Source organism: Xiphophorus hellerii, chromosome 5 (assembly GCF_003331165.1).
Source record: "Xiphophorus hellerii strain 12219 chromosome 5, Xiphophorus_hellerii-4.1, whole genome shotgun sequence".
In the NCBI taxonomy this organism is placed as follows: Eukaryota; Metazoa; Chordata; class Actinopteri; order Cyprinodontiformes; family Poeciliidae; genus Xiphophorus; species Xiphophorus hellerii.
In genome coordinates, this window is record NC_045676.1 from 31,401,793 (window position 1) to 31,421,371 (window position 19,579).

The 19,579-nt window shown below is 38.6% G+C and overlaps 1 protein-coding gene across 4 annotated transcripts in view; it reads left to right on the forward strand.

Moving 5' to 3' along the window:
* Nucleotides 1-15,690: 15,690 nt before the first annotated feature.
* The window catches only part of sorbs2a (sorbin and SH3 domain containing 2a), a 59,319-nt gene continuing 55,430 nt past the window's right edge, over nt 15,691-19,579 (forward strand). For 2 of the 4 annotated variants that reach the window (XM_032562015.1, XM_032562016.1), the window contains exon 1: nt 15,694-16,188. The gene's annotated coding sequence lies outside the window, so the exon portion shown is untranslated. Of the gene's footprint in view, nt 16,189-19,579 lie in introns of all 4 variants that reach the window. The other 2 variants (XM_032562014.1, XM_032562018.1) reach the window with 2 other exon arrangements.

Sequence of the window (19,579 nt, forward strand, 5' to 3'; positions counted from 1 at the left end):
GATGGTAACAGGCCGGGTTTGGACGCACCCAGATCTGCCACACCTTTCTGACTTTGTCTCTTTGTTTTTTTAAATTCTTTATTTGTTTCCTTGTTTTTTCCTTTCTTTAAATACAATATTTTCCAATAAATTCATCTGTTTGTTTTCTGTTCATTTTTTTATATGCCGCATTGTCGTAAATGACTTAAAATATAGACATTAAAGGTCGAGTTTGCACTTGAGGAACCACTAGAGGGCGGCAAAGTACTACTTTAGCACCATACGGAATTTTTCAGTTTGAATGAGATGAACTTTGTTCTGCATCTGTATGTAACCATCTCTGTTGAATGTTTTATCGTGGTGTGGTGACACAAATAACTGTCAGTAAATAGAATGTTGCACTATTTTCTTAATTTTGCAGTTGGTTAAATTTTTCAACATTTTTGTTTCCTCCAAAGCAGCCATTGGAAACAAAAACCTTCATTTGGATGTTATGTGACAAACAGAAAACGTTTTAAAGATAAAGCTGCATGTCTGTCAATTTTACACATTTATGGACTGAAACCTTTACCCATTCTTTTTATTTTTTAGAATTGCTCAAGGTAAGTCAGAATGATATGTTTAAAAACATCAGCTTTCAGGCCTTGCCTCAAATTTCCAGTTGCATTTAGGTCTGGACTTTGACTAGGACTGTTGCGAAATGTGATTATGCTTCGATCTGTTCTCTTATAACTCTGCCTGGATGTTGAGGATTGTTGTTGTCCTGGAAGCTGAACAGTTTCACTGAAGAACGTAGCATGTTGCTGCCACAGCATGTTTCACTGTGGAGGGTAACGTATTCAGCTGAAGTTGAGTGTTCGTTTTCAACCACAAAGTTAAAAAGATACAAGTTTAACCTGAACTCATCTGGCCAGAGTATCGACTTCCACATGTTTGCTGTGTCCCTTAAATTGCTTGAGCAAACTTTAAATGGGACGTCAGCTTTCTTCTTGCTGCGATTCCACAAAGACCATGTTAGCTTGCTCTAACATAAACTCTCACTTATAAGGACACCTAATGTGTTTTTAGTCCATCTCATCCATTACTTTATTCATGGCTCCGCATTATTATTTATAATGAAAATGTCAAATTAAATATTAAAAAAATACACAATAATGTGTATTCAGCAGTACATTGTTGACATGCTAACTTTAATTTCAATCTTCTTTGTGTGCAATCATTCATTGGCCAAGGTCATAATTTATCAGAAACCATTTTTACAGTGATGTATTGCATAGCCTAATAAAGGTTGTGAGTAAATGTGATGAACTAGATTTATTCTTCTCTGCATGTTGTCCTTGCAGTTTTAGGCTGTAAGTAAGTGCATTAGTGTTGACATTTAAAATAGTAATAAATCTGAACATAATGGAATTAGCAAGTCCATTTTGTAAGGTCAGCACTGATGGAACAGCAGAAATGATCTGCTGCTGGTGCTGAAGGCGTCCCAGTAATGTTTAGCCACCATGGATCAACGCAACCGTCCTGTTCTGTTCTATCACCATTAGCCTCCTGGATTGATGAGATTCTTCACCACAAATGATATGTCATTTTAGTTAGCTGTCCAAAAGGCAATTTAAATCACAGCAAGGTAGCTAAGAATATCAGTTGCAATGCTGCAGAGTGGATATTCCATATTTCCAGAGTGCCATCAATCAAACCAGATCCTCCAAAGTTTAAAGTTGTAAAATCTCAAAGTCTGAATGAAACTAAGCATTTATTCAACAATCCCAATTTTAGTGTGTTTTTACTTTGTTTTATGCTGATTTCTCTTTATAAAAGAATTGACACAAGAATTATTTCAATGCCTTTTCAAACAGTCATAAACCCAGTTTAAGATTAGCAATGTCAACACTGGTCATGGTGTTTTTATTTGTGTTGAACAAGGGACAGGGATGCAACACGATACATAAATGCAACAAAACAAGCTACATCAACTGCAAAATGAAATAGATGTTAAAAATACCTAAAACAAAAACCAGATATAACGCCCCTGAACAAGGACTTAACTTGAGAGTAACGTAAAGTACTTAAGAAGAATCCTAAATGTGTAATTTTGCTTCAGTATTTTAATATGATTTATAATTCATTTTTATGTACCTTCTGTGTAGCATCTTTTTTGTTGTTTATATTCCCCACTTTTTGTTTAGTTTTATCTGTCTCCTTCCTGTGTTGTTGGTTTGATAGCTTTGTGTTCGTTTTATATTTGTGGGAAAGGATTTTGTTTATTAGTCCTGTGATGAAACTGTGCTAATATTGCTCTCATTTGTACTATTACCAAATACATTCACTTCAGTTCAATTTAGTGTTAGATCTGACATAAAACTGAGACCATTTCAGGAAAAGAAAATCATATGGATGGTAGTAGTGTGATGATCTGGGCTGCTTTACTGATTCAGGACCTGGAAGATATGCCATCTCTGATGGATCAATGAGTTCTTCACTCTACCAAAAATCTTGAAGGAAACTGTCTGGCAATCAGTTTATGATCTCAATAAACTGATTCAGGTCAGTTTATTGACCTCAATCAATAAACTGTTGAAGGACAGTTAGTCCTTCAACTAACTATCAAGTTAACTGTCAAGTTAGTCCTAACTAACTAACTTGACAGTTAGTTGAAGGACTAACTTGACAGTTATCAAAATCAGCCCAACAAGTCCTCCTCTGAATGGCTTCAACAAAGGGCATTCTGGAGTGGCCTACTCCAAGCCCTTAAATTCTATTCAGATGCTATGGTGTAACCCAAAGGAGGATGTTGATCCCTCTCCAATGTGTCTGATTTTAAACAATCAAAAAGTTGGGGAAACTTTCTCCACAGCAACTTAAAAGACCCAAGTTTGTGGTTGTTGCTAATGCTAAGGGAGAACAAATAAGGTTGAAGAGATGATCATGAAAACTTCTGAGTGGCAAAAACAGTAGAAATCTTTGAGGGGACAAACTTTTGCTCAGCATGTTATCCGGTAGTGTTCTGTGTGTATCTAACAAGAACAAGTTCAAACCAGTTTCTGTGAGTGTATTTTAACCTTAATTCCCCTGTGGCACATCTTATTGACTTTTTCTAAAGTTTCCATCCACTGACAGATGAACGGAGGTCACTGACCCTGTGTGACCATCTAACAGCACGTATGTCTGCTAAATTAATTAAAAGGACAGTTTTACGTAAAATTAACTTTTTTCAGCATTATATTCTGTTATAATGTTATTCCCTCATCAAAAAAAACCCCATAAATAAATAAAATACCTGCAGTGTTGCTTTGATTCTTTCATGCATGTCTGAAAAATCTTTTAATCTCCTGTAGAACCATTCAGCTGTGCAAAACTCCTGGGTGGCTTTAGCACTTCCTGTGAGAACACAGCTCCTCCTGGGAGCTGCAGTCTCCAAGCTGCCCTCCACCACGACTCCTCCACTCAGCTCCTTCAGACTAGCCAGCAGCAATTAGCAAACACCTTATAGGAGCTTCTACTAGTTCATCGCTGATGAATACGTTGTTAGAGAGTAAATAGAGGAGCCATATTGTGATGACTTCCTGAAGGCGGAGTTTCAGAAAGAGCAGGAGTTTTTAAAGAGACAGAGGCCCAATTTCAAGTCATTAAATTACAAAGTCAAACTTTTTTTAAAGTCTTATTTGATATATGCAGCATTTTAATTAAAGCTGAAGGTAACAATTAGTTGTCTGTGCTATAAAATGGCACTATGTGTCTGGAAAATACACAATACTGCCCCTTTAAGATTTTTTAAAGATAATGTTTGTGTTTATTGTAATATAATCCTTCAGTTGTAAAATTAAAGCATGTACATTTACAATAATTAGAAGGTGCTTTCCACACATTTCCACCACACTAAGCTACATTAACACCTTCCTACCTTCTGTTTTTTCCCTTCCTTCTTCCCTCTGATAATCAGCAGGTTGTTGTTGGGGCAGCTCTTAGGCCACCTGATTGGTTCATGCTGCCGCTAAGCTGAAGCAGCTTACATTACAAGGCTTTGTGCCAAAGACTGAACTACACAAGTCCTGTTAAAGGCAGGGCTAACTTCTACTGTCAGCTTTATGGCTGTGGTTGTATATGCAAACTCTATAGGACAGACAATGATAGTGAAATGAACTGAGATATAAATCACAAGCAGGAAATGATGCAGAGAGAGCTGGTGTGCCAGAAGACGTCCAGCTGAATCATACGGTGCTCTCAGAGACAGAAGGGGGAGAACTGAAGCATGGAGGGTGACAGCAAGCAGGACAAGGCGAGAGTCTCTACAGAATAACTTTGAATTTGGATGGAAGTGGATCAAGTAGGTGGCTCTGATCTACACGTTTCACCTACTGTAGCCGGTGTGTCCTGCCTGCCTGCCTGCCTGTGACTGAATGCACTCATGCAAAATGGATAAATGGAAGGAGGCAGCAGCCTCGTCAACAGGAGTGAGAGTGCCACATTCTTCATCCTACTGGACCGGGTAAAGCTCCTCTCCCTCATTTGTAGAGCGGATCTCCGGAGTGTTGGGATGCCTCGACACAAACAGTGAGTTTACCCTTCCAGTTACATAAAGACGTGTGTGAACCTAGATTATATAAGCAAGCACATTAACTCAGATAGAAACATTATTATCATCCTCACTGCATCCTGAGGAGTATTGCACACAGGTGAGCAGTGAAAGTACTTCTGGTTAGTGTTTTTTTTTTATTTTTAGATTTTTGATTTGTCTGTTTTCACCCTAACATTAAATCTAATGCATGAAGTTGTGATTTCTTGATTTATATGAGTTCTGGGAGACAAACAAACACCACAAGATTTAATAAGAAATCAGAAAACACGTGAAAAAGCAGATTAAAACCTTTATTAGGTCGATCTTTTCAGACGATCTTCCTGGCTGGTGAAGCAGAACAAGCGGAGATGATCTGAGTGCAAATGCACATGGATAGCAGAGAAATGTAGCATGTTCCCTCAGTCCTCTGCAGAAAACAAAGCCCACTGCAGTATCTCTCCCCCTCCCCGCTATGCTAACCAATGATGTTTGGAGGTCAGAATCCCTGATCTGCCACTAGTGTGAGCTGCTGCCTCACAACATATTTGGGAACAAAGTGCCTGTTACACTTCAGGGTGTAAAGGGGAGGAGAGGATGATGTTAATAAGTGAAACATCTGAGCATTTTTTTTTATTGCACTTGGACATTTGAGGGGATGCAGCAGCATACCTCTCTGTAGACAGCAGGAAGTGACATTTTCTCACATCCACCAAAACGACTAGCTGACGTTCGAGGTGTTGAAGATCCCCAAAGAGTGCAAATAAGAAAAACATTCTGTGAAATTAATATGAGCAACAACAGCTGTGATCAATTCTTTTGTTTTCCTGAATCTCCTTTATTTATTTGTACATGTTGTTGTGTGCTTTTCCTCAACGCCTGGAGGCTCGGTAAGTGCTGACTCCGGTCTCCTCTCGCTATAAGTGGCCTCTGGGGGCTGACAGGACATCAATAGTCAAGTGGAATCAGCAGCATGGATCTACTATGGTTCTGTTCACTCTCTGCGGTGCAGCTCAGTGAAACGCAAGGAGTGAGTAATGTAGAGGGTAAGGGCGTACGGGACTCTGAATGTGCCGGATCCAGTGTTGACCTCATCAGGGGTGCGACTCAGGCACCGCAGCGTAAAAACGTGTTGCAGGAATTACTGCAGCGAAATGATGGGATGCGAAGAGAAACCTGTCTGTAGCTTTAGTTTTAGGCTAAAGCTACATAAATACATGAATTACACTCAGAGGCTTCAGCTTCTATCTAGCGAGGTGACCAAATATAAGATTGGGTACATTGTGTTTTATATAAAAACTTCCAAATAAAGGAATCTTTTATTCTATTAATTTAATACCGCAGTGAAAATATGAGAAAAATCAAACTTCACTTTAATAAATTTAGGTTAGAGAATAAAGTAAGAAATTCCATCTTTCACAATGTGATCATCCTGCTGCTTTACTGGTGGTACCAGTAAACAGGCCCTGCACTGTAAAACACAGCAGCAGTAGCATGTAGAATCATGTGAGTTAATTTATTCTTCAACTACTTGTGGATATAAGAGCTGCAAGAGAGCAATCACAGTTACTCAACTGGACCACTTTCTTTATTTCACTAAAGATGCACATTAGGCTCAGTTATCTACGGATCTGAGCATCGGAAAGGAGCAAAGAAAACCAAACTTGGGTTTTTTTTTGTCAGGATTCCTTTGATGATTGTTAGAACTTAGGAGCCCTGGTGTGGTTGGCACTGTGGCCTTGCAGCTTCGCAACAAACTGCAACTTGCTCTCATGTTGGTGTGTTTATCTAAAGTTACAGATCGGATGTGTGGGTGTGATACTTTATTCTCATCTTTGTGTGTGTGTGTGTGTGTGTGGGGGTGTGCGTGTGTGTGTGTTTGTGTGTGTGTGCGTGTGGGTGGGCGTGCGTGTGTGTGCGTGTGTGGGTGCGTGTGTGTGTGTGTGTTTGAATGGAGCTGGCAGTTAGGATACAGTTTGTCCAAGACAGACCAATACCAGTTCAAGACCTTAAGATACTTCAACTCTCTTACAGGTCTTTCATAGCGCACGTCAAACGAAGTAAAGTTTAAGTTTGAAATAGTTTTGTTGATATGTTGCAAATGCAAAAAGAATGATCTAACTATTCATACTGCTCAGTTACTGTCTCTTAGAGCAATAACTCAGAATCCACCAACACCAATACAAACATTTAATAAAAGTGCAATGATCCTTTTACAAATCCTTACTAAAACAAAATTAAAATAATCGTATCAACAGATGAACACATTTATCATTGATGGGAATTTATTTTACTTGTTAGTTGTTTTGAATTAAAATATACATCCTCTTTAGCCAAATGCACAAATATTTATCTGGGTCTAACTGATTCAGTAAATCAAATTGTTTTGATGTAGCAGTGCCAAGCTGTTATCCAAAAAAGGAATAAGGATTGAAGGAGCTACATTCCATATAGAGGGAAAAAATGAAACTGATTTGTCTGGCCCTAAGAGAACAGAGGGAGGACAGGCAGAGAACGTACAAGCCGAGGAAAAAAGGAACATTTAGAGTTTGATAGGAGTGAAATTTTCCAAACCGTTTTCCAAACTTCTCAAAATCCTTTCAGCATTTTCTTATTTGACACAAACAGCTGGGCTTTTTGACATTTTTATTGCTCTTTAAATCATCCCACAGTGACTTAGTCTGTTTATTGTGCATACTTTTTCTAAATGTGAATGCCATTCTGTGTCACCACTGCTGTGTGTTCGATCTGTATTAATCTCTTCCTGTTTGGCTCTTGGTAAATGTCCCGGCTCGCTCTCCTGGGAGTGCAGGGATTTATTGAGCCATTACTTAATTAGAGGCCCCGAGAAGAATCTGAAATGAAATCTATGACTGGATTTACAGCCCATAAGTGTAATAAACAGAATTCTAAGGTACATATTTATCTTCATTGATGCTTTCCATGTTCAGGCTTGTTAGTATCTTGGTGATTTTATTGATGATGCCAATGCCAAATTATAGAACATCACAATTATTGTGTTATCATTATTTTTGGCATGATTTTATTATCTTGGTATTATGCATGCTTAATGCTCAGAGTCACAGGTCTGCCTAAAAAGTCAATCCTCCAGCTGCTGCTGGCATTCTGACTAAAACCAGGAAGATAGAGCACATCACCCAGTTCTACAGTCCTTCCACTGAGAGAATAGGCCTTAAAATACTGTTAGTTTATAAATCACTCAACAGCTTAGTACCACAATGCATTAAACATCTGCTGTTGTTGTATCAACCTTCCAGAACCTCTCAGGTCTTCTGGTTCTGGTTCGGCTCTGCATCAGAACCAGAACCAATGACGGAGAAGCAGCATTCAGCTTCTATGAACCACAAATCTTGAACAAACTTCCACAAAACTGCAGAACAGTTGAAACCCTGAGTTTCTTTAAATCTAGACTAAAAACCTACGTATTTAGAGTTTATTAGTACCTTCATAAATGAAACATTGACCAAAATCGAGGGTTTACTGCATGATGTCTTCTATGACTTTGTATTTTTTTTGTTTTTATGACGAAAAGCATATTGAACTGTCTTGTTGCTGAAATGTACTAGACTGGTAAACTTGATTGATTGATCTATTGATTGATTAAGTTTAGATTAAGCATGTTTAATGCTCAGAGCCATTAGGTTAAGTTTAGATTTTGAGGTAAAGTAAAAAAAGAAGCACTTTCATTTCAGCTTTTAGTGCAAGCACAGTTATTACTTGTAACTATATATTCATTAGAGTAACACAAGTAATTAAAGTGAAATAATTACCCTGTTTTAATTTTTTTTGTTTTTTTCCCTTTTTTTTCCCCGAAGAGTTTTTGCGGTGCTAGTGGCTTGTATTTTTTTGCGACTGTAGGCAGACAGGACAGAGGGCGAGGAGAGGGTGGAGGACATGCGGCAAAGGTCGCCGGGACCGGGAGTCAAACCCGCGACGTCCTCGTCGAGGACTAAGGCCTCCAAACGTGGGGCGTGCTAACCCCCTGCACCACCACAGCACGCCCCACCCTGTTTTAATATTAAGCAGGGTAATCTCAGGCTGTGGGATTAAAATGAAGACCAGACATTCCAGTTGAGATCTTAAAAATAAATCAGTTTACACACAGGCTGAAAATCTCTGAAATGCTGCCACTCATTTTTAAAAAGGTTAATTCAAACCAATCATACAAGTCAAGTACATCCATTCCAAATTGACAGACATTTTCAATTCTTGCCACACATTGTCAACTGGATTAATGTTTGGACTATGGTGCAATAAGCACTCTTAAAGCGTAATGACTGCATCATGATGTCTGACCATGGGGTTGGTGGATTCAGGATGATGTGCAGTGTTAGTTTTCCTTCACACCTTTTTCCATCAGTGTTGGAAATCTCTGCAGCTCCTCCAGAGTTATCACCCTCACTAGAGTTTTAGTCTGGAGAAGATGAATTCTTTCCTCAAATAAATTACAAGTCTACAATGACAGATTATTACAAAGAGTCAACTTTCTAGCTCTCCAAACAGTGAGCATTCATGGACATTTTTAAAACTTGCTCAGATATAAACTAGCTTTAGGTCGGAGGACAGCTCCACACTTTGGTGTTTCACAAGTCAGCAAGAGAAGCCCCACTGCTTTATTGAGAAGCATGGTGGCAGACAATGCATCAGCAGCAGGTCGTGCAACATTTCTTCTGTCACAACACTCACTCTATGTGAGCGAGGGCTCGGTCTGTTGAGCAGTCACTCACATAGAGGGGGGCTGGTGCACCCACAGCGAAGGGCACTGAGGAGTATGAAGCGCAAAGTAATATTAGAAATAAATTCCATTATGCCTGAAACATGAAAGGGTAACCACATTGCAGGAAGCCCAATTCAATCTATTTTTCTTTCATTTCCTGATAAGGAGAGATATTGTGTGAGAAGTCAGAGTCAGATTCAGTCCTTTACATTCAGAGAAGGGTAACGACAAATCATGTTTTAGGTCTCAGTACTGAGATGGCTGAGGAAGGACAGCCTCGAAAATGTATTATACATCTAAATACTATACATTTATTCTCTGTATGTATGTAATGTAAAAGATGCAAAATTGATCAGTCATCTTAGATAGCGAGTAGGTTTTAGTATTTTCACTTTTAATTTACACCAAGAACAACTGGTGATAGAAAAAAAATTGCAATTATTTTAGGGAGATTTAATTATTTTTGTCATTGGTTGATGTTGAAATGTGTGATGGTTTTGCTATGTTTCATTTATTGCCAATGCAAAAAGTATAATCAGCAAAATCATCTCACTAGAGAATGATTTTCTAAACTGAATAGCTGTTAATCCAATACTGAGTTAGTAATTCCAACATTATGTGAACCATTGATTATTGTCTTCCTGCTTTCGAAAACAATGGAAAGAGTTACTGTAATATATGCATTATACTTTAAAGATTTTTAGATTTTCTGTGTCTAAAACAGGAGACTTGTTGGCACTACTTTCTACCAAAAAAACATGCTCAAGTTAGAATGACATCATAATAACAAAAACCTTGTCAATGTGTCTCACTTATTGTTTTATCTTGTTTTTGACTTTTTTGACTCTATTACCCTTCAGTTTATCTCACCCTCCATTTTTTGGTCATTTGTCTCTTGTGTCATCATTTCATAGCCATGTGTCACAACACTGCTGCACCAGCTTTTCATATACTGAGTCATGGCTGACACCGGCATTTTTACAGGGCAGTGTCAACTCATTTGATTCATGTGGAAGGGCAGCGAGGGCCACAGTGCTGGGATTTTAAAGTGAGCTGCAACTTTGGGAATGAGTGACAGCTGCTGGACAACACTTGTCTGATCAGACCAAGTAAAGCAAATCCCAAAAGAAATTAAGACAGATATCAAAGAATGTGTGGTTGAGGATAAATCAATTGGAACTCTATTGTATCTGTTAATAGTTAATTTCAGCAATTAAATCGAAAATGTGAAACTTGTTTCAATTTATATATGTTATATATGATTCTATTATATATAAATGCTTAGATTAATTTATTTTTATTCCTCTCTGCAATTACCTCAGTTGTGTTTCCATTACAAATGTGCATAAATCTTCATCAATACTCTGCTAATGTGAATTTTTTTTTTAAAAAATTGCAATTGTGGTATTTCCATTATATAAGAAAAACATTTAAATGAGTTTATTCACACTATAAGTCATTAAAAACATGCTGCGCCATGATCCCTCAACTACTCCCTGTTGTTTTCTTCACAGATTGTTCCAGTGGCAACATCTGGCTATTGCTCATGTGACTCACGTAATGTGAAAAAAATGTTTCCAATTTCGATATGGCCCAAAAACCACCTCATCCTATCGCCAAAACTTTTAATCTAAAAACAAGATATTTTTTCCAGAAAATGGTGGATTTCCACTAAGCAAAATTATTTTTTGAAATGTCCAATTTTGCAATTATGTGGAATGGAAATGCAGCTATTGACACTCTCCTCATTGGAAGTAAGCTAAAATGATTTTTGCCATATAAGCTTGTTGCTCAATGTGCTGTATTCAATATTATTATAGTTTAATTGAAGATAAATATGTGGCAGAACTGTAGAAATCCAAGAAAAACCAACCCAGATCGAGTACTGAGTACAAATATTATACAATACTTTCAAATTATTTAATCAGTTCTGTATTGAAAATATCTTAATTTTGTGAGAATCTGAACTGAGGATTTCAAAATTTAGAATTTGGGGATGAAAATAACAGCAATAAATGCACGAAATATATCAGTTAGAGTTGAAATTTTATAAAAATTAAAATATTGTTACATTCTAACTTGCTGACATGAACATGTAAAATTGAGGACAACAGAATGTCAAAAATAACAACAAAAAATGTTAAATTAAGTAAATACCTTACCTTGTGGCAGTGCTAAACATAGAGGTGCTGTAGGGTCAAGCATCAGTCTCCTCTCTCAGATCTGCTTACACATTTCACCTGGACGGCCCTAAGAGATCAAAGCATGCCTGGAATGGAAGTGGGAGCACCATGATGTCATTGCCTGACAATGTTCTCCTGTAGTCAGATGCCAGCCACACATTCAGCACAGAAGTGCTTCTTCAACATTGACCAGACGAGTGGGCCTTGGTATCAGCTGTTCCAAATGCGGTTCACTTTGGAAGGCATCAGTGGAAAGATGTGAGAGAGTGCCACTGCTAAGATAAATAAGTTATTTTCTCACAAGCTCTATGTGCCAGACCACAGTCCTTAATTCTAGCGCTATTCTTGGAGTGTGCTTTGATAGGGTTGAACATTAGATAATTGCAGGCATGAAGTGGATCCTACCAAAGGGTCCTGTGGCTGAATTAAGGCCTTGCTCAGATACAGATACTCTGAGTGAACTATTAAGTTTTAGTGTCACATCCATGGTTAAACTGGGTGTATCTTGTATCCAAGGTCAGATTTTGGTGTCAACACTGGACTTCCCTAAATGAATGACGAATGACGGTGAGCCCTCCGTCCCTTTCTTAAAAAGGGACAACAACAAAAAAAAAAAAACAAAAAAAAAAAACCCCAGATCCAATGAAATCGTTTTATTTTCTTCCATCCTGTTGAAGTTACTCATTTCCTGTGTGCTCTAGGTTCTGTAGAAAGATATTCCTGTGAGGTGGCCTAGCTAACCTGACTACTTTTCCAATAATGTACATGTGTATGGTCTTCTACTCTGCTGTCTGTATGTCTACACTTCTATCACCCGCAGATCTCTGCATACCAGACGTAATGTGTCATCATCATATACTCAGAATGCAACGCTGATAGCATGTCTACGGAGAGCATACCAGCTATAAAAGGCATCCCTTTGACAAGTTTCAGTAAAGACCATATATTCTGCTCATAAGAGTCGGCGATGAAAGGCCAAATGCATGCAGGCATGTGTACATGGACATTCAGAAAAACATGTGTGCACCCGCCCCCCACCCCCACCCCCCCCGCGCACACGCAGATGTGGTCTTGGTGACACAACGCAAAAGGTCAACTATCAATAACGTTCTAAATTTGTGCACCTTTAAAGATGACATAGAAAAGGCTTCTTTATGGATATTATTGATTCTGCACATGATTAGGTTTAAACAGATACATGTAGTTTGTAAAAGTCTGAACTGGTCAGAGATTTTTTCTTTTTTGCCAAATTCTGATTTTCTGGTTTTGAAGAATTTTGACATCCCAACACTGATTTTATGCAATAAAAGTTTTCTTTAAAAAATGTAATTAACAACATTCAAAAAATATTTGTTTCTATCTTTACTACCATGGCTAGGCTGCAGTACTCGATATAAGAGCATAAGTGACAACACACTCTGTGTGTTAGAGAAGAGAAGCTATAAATCAAGGTTTTAATAAAGACTTTTTAAAGTATCTTTAGCATCTTACTAGCCTAGTAGTAAGAAACCCTTTGTTTTAGGTTTGCTTCATGTGGAAGGTCTGGACCCTTGGCTACTGAGAAACGGTTGCTTTCTGGAGGGGTTGACTCTGTTGAAGTTTTAAATTTTACCCAATTGCTGTTGTTAGGTTGTGACGTATGTAATGCACCAGCTTAATCATGAACCTTCTGCCCAGTTGAAATCGAGGTCAATGGGACAAATCCGACGGTGCACAGAAGGGAGATGAGAATTAAGCAGAATTGCATAGGAAGACAATTCCCATGCTAGCATCATGTATACTGGTAATGCTAACCCTTACCAGAGTTAGCATTAAGTATAAATATCAATCTCTGTGTAATTCCTAAAACAGGGGTCATTAGTTATACTGTGTGATTTTCAAAAGGCTGCCAGCCTTCCTAAATCTAGCATTTATATGATAGCATTTGGAAACTCAGAAGCTTAAAACGGACCTACCATGTACCATCCTTAAATTTGGACAATTCTGGATCAATTCTGCCCTTTGTCTGTTCAGTAAAACTTCCCTAAGGCAGGAAAGAATTGACTTCTTGTGGCAGACCTCCCATTCTGTACTCCAAAAATAATAAGGTATGAATAATGGAATTGATCAAAACAAAAAAAGTACGAAATGGCGAAGGAATAATGAATGAACAGCTTTAATGGCCCCATATATGTTTGCTTTTAAATGCCTTCTGAAATCTTTTGTATTTTTTCCTAATTTTTAAAATATCTTATTGAAAATAAAACAGTTGAATTTTCTTGCTACCAACATCACTACTCGGTACTCGGTAATGAATAGATTATTTGATAGTTCGACTAGCTAGTCAAGGTAATATTGGTCCCTTCTGTTTACCCACAAGTTTTTTTTTGTGAATTTCTAAAATTGATGTCGGTCAAATTATTATGCATATAAAATGGCAGGACAATGAATTGAAGTACTTTTACTTGGATTTGATGCTTAATATATCATTAAACTGAATGGACTACAATTTAACAAAAAAAAAAAAAAAATATTAACAATAATTGGAGACCAAGATGTATGTTGATGTGTGACTGTGACACTATGTACAAATAATCACCCACAAAATTGAGAATTTTTTAAGTATTGGTACACAGCACTGACAATTATTGCATTCACCAAATATTTACAAAGACTGAATCATGTCCTGCAGATCAGAATATTTCTTCTTTGACTTAATAGACAATTTCTGCCATATATTTCCTATTTTAGAAACAGGCTTTCTTAGAAACACTTTGCATACAGTTTGAGTCATTTTGTCTCTACCATCACACAGAGAGTTTGTAGTAAGCTGGAAGAGAGAGAGAGAGAGAGAGACATAGTATATAGACTGGTCACACAATATTATAGATATAAAACCTAAAATGTCTTTGAAGTGCAAAGGCTACATTTGCTGTCATAGCAGTAGGATATCTAGCCTTCTCTACACCCCTGGATCCAGTCTAAATATTTTAAAAATATTTATAGACTATAAATATAGAAGGATTAGTACTTTATAATCAAGATATTTAACATTTAATTCTGGGTCAGTTGGGTGATGAAAAATAAATGCAGTGTATTCTCTGCAATTAAACAAAGGATTAAATTCACAATTAAACACATACAGTAACTCCTAATTTAACTTAGCATTTAGCTTGCATCGCAGCTTATTACAAGCTGTGGAAAACAAAGTATCTATTTTTTTACGAAGAGCTCGGATTTTTTGCGACAGTAGGCAGACAGGAAAGAGGGCGAAGGACATGCGGCAAAGATCGCCGGAACCGGGAGTCGAACCCGCGGTGTCCGTGTCGAGGACTGAGGCCTCCAAACGTGGGGCGTGCTAACCCCCTGCGCCACCACAGCACGCCCCAAAACAAAGTATCTTAATATAAATCCATAACTTTTATCAATGATTTGTTATGGATCAGAGGCTATTAATGTACTGTAATTTGCATTAATAATAATAAAAAAATGTTTAGTGGACAGAGCATCAAAACTGGCCCCAGCCCAGGAGCCCACACCCTTGTAAATCCGTATCTATACGTTCAAAGCTAAGGATAATCTACAAAGCAAGACCTGTCTGTTTCATGTGACAGACCAACACTACTTTGTGTTGTTTCATCAAACACAAATGCATCAAAGTTTTGGTTGTAATGTGACAAAATGTAAAATATTTTTCAGGGTATTAAATGAACACTGATGCATTACTCACAAATGGGTGTGTTTAATAAGCTAACAGAGATGTTTCCTTGCTGTTGGGATTTGAATAACGTTTGAATCTTCCTAGCTGGTGTAAGGTGAACACAGTTCACTGACATACAAACCCAGCAGGAATCCTGGCATGCCTTTCAATAAAAAAAAGACGTACAGCAATTCTCCAAGAGAATATTGGTAGACCAATGTGTATCAAACTATATTTTTACACTTCCTTTGAAATATGACAAGATCAGAAATGATAGCAGAATTGTTTCAAAGCATTTGTTTACTCCTAGCAACCCCCAACATTGTACTGATTATAATATTTTGTTAACCTCTACATAACCTCATACAAGTATGAGGTCAGCTGTTGTTTCTCCTTTGTGAGAATACAAAGCGAAGTGTTACTTTCCTGTCAGGGAGCCGCACACAGGCCTGTGTCCTTTGCCAGCACTGATTGAACCGCGGGCGTTGCCATGGCTACACGGTGGCCCAATGAGAGGCTCGCGGTTGTCAGCTGCTGAATGAAAATAACAGTGGCCATTTTGCGCATGAAGCCGCGGCATCATTCACTTAATAGCCAAACGGAAACGGAAGATTCTGACCATTTCTGGACGTAGGTGGTTCGGCAGAGTTTATCAGCACCGCGGTGAGACTGGCGCGCCTGTCGAGAAGAGGAAGAGGAGGAGGAGGAGGCATTGGGTGCAATACTGTCGCCACTCCGGCTGCTGTTGCGTTTGTTTGGTGAGAAAACGGACTAGGACAGGTTCCCCGCCTCACTTCCCTGGGCCTGTTGACCCCCCATGAGAGAGAGAGGGAATGAGAGAGGAAGCGGTGGAGAAGGAACTACTTTTTAGTTAGCTGAGCTGATCGATACCGAGCAGCGTTGAAAAACAGGTGTATGGTTTCATCACACGGATGCAGCACCGGCTCGCGCGTGTCGCCTCTCCGCCGCTGCCGAAGTGAGAACTTTTAATTACCTCGTATGCTGAGGGGGCTGGTTTCCTGCTCATATCTAAGGACTGCGAGGCAGTCGTTTTAAGGTAGGTGAGCACAATTTTCAACTATGTTGTTAACGCTCAAATAGGCAACGGACCAGCCTCGATGGAGGCTGAGCTGTATAGCAAGTAAACAGCTTAAACGGGACACTTCGTGTCCTTAAAAGCGTTACTGAGTGCAACACTGCCCTATTATAGACCCAATCCGAGGGACTCAGCTCAGTCGGGATGCGGTTGGTTGGCTGTTTCCATAAACGTGCATTCCGGTGGATTGCTGCTGCTGCTGCCTGTTCATCAAGGGAAGATGCGGTCAGGAAGATGGTGAAAGCTGCAAGCACAGGCTTCTAGGCATGTGGGCAGATAATTACTGAGTTTAAAATGTAAAAGAATGAGAGAAGGGCGTGAACCGAACAAGTCTGGTGATTGTAAACATGAACTGAAATATTCCCCTTTAACCCACACCACAGAGACCTGAGGGAAATCTCAGTTAATGTTAGCTTGGATTCACACAATGGTGCAGGCTATTAGTGTGGCATGGGTAGCAGAGCTGGACTATAATCTCACTTTCTTACATGTACATTGCAAGTATGCAGTTATGTGCAAGGTTATCTTGAGCTTTTTCTTAGCCAAAAAGGAAAGAGGGAAAACAAAACTAATATTATTTTGGAAGGTAAATAAGGAAGATAAACATGTTACAATTCTAAAATCAACAATGCAGTTGTTTTCCACAAATTAGGTATAATTTCAGTATATTTTTGCTCAAACCTTACCGGAGAATGTCAAGTCTTTATAGAAGCAACATCAATTTATCATAAACAAATTAGCGTCTTTCATATAAAATGAGGGCATTTTAATAAAATTCCACATGGCTGAAAGAAGGCAGCCAACACTTTCTCCTTGCTAGCTGTGTGGAAATATGTTTGATCTTAAAAAAATATGAAACGTCATGGTGTGGCAACTACAGTTTGCAAGCTTATAGTCTTAAAGATACTTTCTGCACATTTAGCACTTCAAAAATGCTAAATTTAGCAGGAGTTTTATTCTGTTTTTTCTAGAGTACAAAATTAAAAAATAAACCTTATAGAATGCATTAGTATAAGAGACGCTAGAGGTAATCATACGACAATGAAAGCAAATGTCATAATTGTGTAGGACTAAGACTGATGAGGATTTTATAGAGCATTAAAACAACTTACAATAAATCCTAAAAAAATGCAAAGACTTCAAAATACTTTAACTTTCCCCTTTTGTCCTTTGTCTCTTAAGTCAAACAGATGTAAAAAAAAAAAAAGGAAATTCCAGTTTCCTTCTGTTACCTGGTTTGAACTGATGATGTCATGAGGAAAAGATTGAAAAGGCCAGCGGTAGAGGCTGGTATCTGCAGGATCCATTTGAATGCCGTGTTACTAGGTAGAGTGGGGAGGTGCCCAGGGTGCACAATGTGTAACACTATCACTCAGGGAACCTCACCGCTCCCGGTGAGGCCTACCTGTGTGACTGCATGCTTTTCTCTTTGCTCTGTGCTGTTTTCAAAGTCGTAGTTTATACTCGTTTGTGACCACATAGTCTGGCAGAGAGGAAGCAACACAGCAAGATGCAGCAATGAGCAACAGTTGGCAGTTGTCTGTCTCAGAAGGGGCTGCAGAACCAATAAACCTCTCAGAGGCCTAAATACACACTCCCACTGAGGGATCATAGCACTTTGACGTGATTAATGGTCAGTGAGGGGAAGTGTCCGTCAGCTTTAATTCACATCTGTCAGTTTAGGGTTACATAAAGAGAGAAAGTGTATTGTTCATATGGCAGAGGGAGAGAGCGATGGGAAGAAAGCTGATCAGTGCAGGCTAACTTGGAATAAAATAAATACATTTTGCTTTGAAATTACTTATTTATCATCTTGGTTCACAATCCATTGCATCGTGTTTATATGACAGACCTAGTTTCTTATTTTGATTTTCTCCAGGGTTTAAGTATTTTGGAGTGACGGATATTTCGTCTGCTTTTTATATCCTGCCACTTACTTAGCTGGAATGGCAGGGCCTTGCAGAAGCTGATAATGAATTGGGTGTTGAAACTGTATGGTGAGACCACGTCGACGCAGATACTGTAGTCTGGAGTGGCTCATAGGTCAAAGTGTCACTGCTTTTAAGTTTGTTGTCAGTCACTGCAAAAATAATCTGCTCTGGAATATTTTCAGATTCTTAAATTTGTTTATTTATTGTGAATAGTCAGTCTATACGCAAAACCAGGTATTCTTCTCTAAGGCTAAATTTGCAACGTTTATGTAGATGTGATAGAGAAATGTATGTAGAGCCTCACTTATTGGTAGTTGTAAAGCAACGCTGATGTGAGATGATAAAGAGCGGGGTTGATGATGGGTTTTAGGTCAAGACTTCAGCGCAGGACTTTATTGGTCCCCTGACACAACGCTGATATGTTCGGCTCCAGGGTTCAGTCATTAGCACCTGTCAGTTTTCAGCTTTTCACCATACCTCGGTGATCCGCGGCACGTGACCGGAAGTTTCAAGGAGTCATGTGCTGGTTTGCCAGATGCAAGCTAGCTAAGTATTTCTTAAGTTTCGGTGTTAAATGTTGCTTAACTCTCATTCATGAACATGTCAATGTGACTTTGACATTATCACACCCTCAGGGTCAAAAAGAAAGCAGATCCAGACAGAGCTGATCCAGGATTCATAAAAAATGAAGCATCTCATGTCAGAAAAAATAATTAATAATTTGTTTTTGTTTGGTAAGTCACAGTACAGGTTATTTTTTCCACCTACTTTTGATGTGGAAAGTAGATATACATTTGATATTTGTTTAATGGTTTCTGAAGGTTTTGTGCTCTCCCTGAACGAATTTATGACTCTCTGATTTTTGTGTCTTTTGTTTCTTGATTAAATCTGAGTTTAAAGAAGGAATGGGCATGAAGGGATTCTAAGGCTTAATAGTTTTAAACTGCCAGAGTGACTGGCGGTTTCTCTGACTGTATGGAAGATTGTGCAATACGATGAAGCTTACTCTAGCCAGATTCCTGTGTATTTATATCAATTAACCTTTTTCTTACTTATACTACTATATACCACAATGGAAAGGCCACCTGTGAGTGAGTGAGGCAGAGCTGCACAATATATTGGATCTCTATCACCATCACAGTATCAGTGTGTGCAAAATCACAATTGAAAAATGAATAATTAGAATTAATATTAAAGAGAGCATAGCATAGCAAGCATCCATCCATTTTCTAACACACTCACACCTAGGGAGAACTTAGAGACCAATTAACCTAACAGTCATGTTTTTGGACTGTGGAAGGAAGCCAAAGTACCCAGAGAGAACCCACACATCCACAGGGAGAACATGCCAACTCTGTGCAGAAAGACCCCGGGCCAGGAATCGAACCCAGGACCTTCTTGCTGCAAGGCAACAGTGCTAC